Below are 3,411 nucleotides of genomic sequence, written 5' to 3' on the forward strand. Positions count from 1 at the left end.
TGCAGCGCCCGCCGCTGCCGGCGGGATCGCGGCTCCGGAGGCGGGCGCGGGCGAGAAGCGGGGCCGCCGCGGCGGAGGTAAGAGGCTGCGTCCCGGCTCTGCTTGGCCCTTCCCGAGCCGGGCCGGGCCGGGCATCCCGCCCGCCCTCGGGCCCCGGGGAGGCGAGTGCCGCGGCGCGCCCCGCTGAGGGGACGTGCGGGGCCCTGGATGCAGGGAGGAGCGGGGAAAATGGCAAATGCTGCTTGGGGCCTTCAGCCACCGCAAAGCAGGATTTTTAACTCCAGGCTGGGGGGGAGGGGGGCGTTCCTCTTGCGGCTTGAATGCCGTGCGGTGAACAATGTCCGTGCCCTTTTCGCCGCTCACCTGGCGCGGGGGATAAAGGGCTCCTCCTTTCCCCGCCGCAGTGACCCACCCGGAGAGCGTGGGGCTTGCAAGGGACCTCGGGAGGTCACCGCGTCCAGCCTCTCGGCCCCTGGGTGGTGACCCAGTATGAAAGGGTCGTGAACTTGAAAAATGGGTTCTTCTTTAAAGGAGACAAACGTGGGAAACGGCGGGGTTTCCCTTGCGGAGATGCAGCCTGCCAGGGCCCGCTTGAGGCCCCCACGACCCCCCTGCGCCACGCGCTGCGGGGCTGGGGCCTGGGGCAGCGGGTCGGGACTGAGGGGTGCTGGCTCCGGACTGGCCGCCCGTGTTCACAAATGGGTCCTGGTTCAAAAAAGGTTGACAGCCACCAATCTAGTCCAACCCCCTCCCTGCTCAAAGCAGGACCAGCCCCAACTAGATCATCCCAGCCAAGGGAGGCTTTCTCTAGCCTGGTCTTAACAACCTCTAGGGATGGGAGATTTACAAGCTCTCTGGTAGCCTGTTCCAGCCCTTTTACTACCATCCTCATGAGTTTTTCTCATATGTACCCTAAACCTCCCTTGCTGCAGCTTGAGACCATTGCTCCTTGTTCTGTCATCTGCCACCTCTGAGAACAGTCTAGCTCCGTCGGCTTTCGAACCTCTCTTCAGGTAACCTCTCTCTGTCTTTTCTGCAGACTAAATAAGCCCTGTTCCTTCAGCCTCTCCTCATTAAATCCTACTCCCCAGCCCTCTAACCATTTTTCTTGCCCTTCCCTGGACTCTCCAAAAGGGGGAGGAGGGGGGGAGCAAGATTTGTTGAGAGAAACAAGGCTTTCCCATGTCCTTTACAATTCATATTTCCACCCCCCGCCTGCCCGCCCCAGTCTTGGGTGCCCAGCCCCCTTCCTGCCAGCAAAGTGCTTCCAGTTCCCTGTTTGTTCCCTTCCCTTTCTCTGGGACCACTGCACAACAGTTATTCACTCTTTAATTAGGAAATCCTAATGCATGGCAGCTCTCTAGTTAGCTAGTGCTGATGGTATTGTATTAGTAGAAATCCTCATGCAAGAAGTGTCTTGCCCTTGGAAGTGCTCTCTCACTAAAGTAAATTTTACTTCCGTGTAGTGCTGCTAAAGTCCATGAGAACGTGTGTGTGTGTGTTAGTTAAGGTTTGCAGGGCTTCACCTTGGCAATCGTGAAGTCTGGTGCCTTCAGCAACTTCTTTCGTTTTGCACATGTACAGCTGTCATTACTCTTCAATATAACAAATGAAAAATCCACAAATAGAAATAATGGCCAAAGTTTTTCACAAGTCAGAGCTTCTAATCTTTTAATGCGCATAGTTTTAAAATGTGTATAAATGTTAGGTCACCAGTATTTGGCAGGCACATTAAATGAAATCCATTAACTGTCGTACAGAAAAGCAAGATTATTTTATTTAGGACTGTCCTACACTTTCATCAGAGAAAAAGGTTCCAGGTAAAGTACAGGACCCAGATCTGTGTAAAGATCCTGAGCCTTCTCACTGAAGCATCCAACAGCTTAAAATATCTTGCTGCAAGAAGACATTAATGGTAGCTGGCTCCTAAGGACTGTTAAAATAATAGGCCAAGATCTTGGCCCCATGGACTTCCCTCCTACCGTCCCACCCCATTCATTTAAAGCAAAGTCAGACTCATTTTTGTCTCATTTCTGAACCAAAAATGACTCCTGGAGCAGTTGTACACTTTATACCTAGGGAGATTCCTCCCCTTTCCTCTCTTCCCGTAAACAGAAATTAGTAAGTAATTTTCCATATTCTATATGCTTGGATCAATAGAAACTTTGATTTCAAGTAATCAGCCCATGCTCACTTTATTTAGCTTTATTAATTTATTGGAACATTTATAGGTTTTCCTTTTTCCTGTATGTGCCATTAATATCTGTTTCTTCATGTTCCTACATCAGTTTTTATCATAATTTCTTGTCAGAAAACAGACCTATCTAGTTGCCTTTATTGAAAAATAATTATGTATTTGCATGTATAATTCTTGTTGGTTTGGTTGGTTGTTTTTTTACTGACATCTGATGGCATGAAACAGAAAATTTAAAATGCTAGCACAACAATGACTTGAAAACAATGTAATTTAAAGGCTACACTTACATTTGGCAGAGCAGCGGTTGGGGAAATGAGATCAAAGCTAGAATATGAAGGTGCACCTGCCCTCTGCTTTCAGGTGCATGACAAGGATGGCTTTAATAACACAGACGGAACAAAAAAATCACTAGCTATAAGCTAATTTCCATCTTTGCATATACTCCAATAGATGTTGTTTGTGGAGGCGTGTGTAGGGCAGAGCAGAACTTGGCTTTTATTTGAAGGGGCAGTTGCAAAAGACAAAGGCTTCGTTGCCTACTTACGTCCTACAGTCTTTAACATTTGGCATAGACTTTTAGGTCTGCCCTTAAGTCTTTCTGTAGCTGTCTCTGTCTGACCTGCAAAGACTTGAACAGTTACATAGCTTGATACAAGAACAGTCCAGTCCTGGTAAAATGCCTGGGCTCATTCATGCCTGCAAAAGTTGTGCGTATGTTTAAATCTTTGCAAGGTTAGAGCTTCATTAATGCCTTTGGTAGATGCAAGTGATTGTCCTGAGGTCCTTTCTTAGCCCTCACTCTGGAAGACCTTTAGATATGAATGACTAGTTTTGCCTTTGTAAAGACTGCAGGTAGTAACCTTGTATGATGAACAGTACTTTTCTATAATAATTGTTTAACTAGCTTGACCAACATGTATCAAAGTACATATAACAATATGAATGATGTATTGCAATTTTTTTTACTTAAATGTTAACAATTGATATTACAAATATATACCTGTATATTTCCCATCAGTACAGGATATAGTATACATAATCAACATTTTACAGTCTTCAGAATAATCACAGTAGAGAGATTGTATCATGCTTTAGGGTGAAATGGAAGGGCAAGCACATGTTAGTTTTTGGGCGTGACATTCAAAACAATAATACTATTTTTTAAAAAATTTTAACCAGAGGGAAAGCATTTGACAAGCCTTTTGCTTAACAAA

Source organism: Crocodylus porosus, unplaced genomic scaffold, assembly GCF_001723895.1.
Source record: "Crocodylus porosus isolate Cpor-Errol unplaced genomic scaffold, CroPor_comp1, whole genome shotgun sequence".
In the NCBI taxonomy this organism is placed as follows: domain Eukaryota; kingdom Metazoa; phylum Chordata; order Crocodylia; family Crocodylidae; genus Crocodylus; species Crocodylus porosus.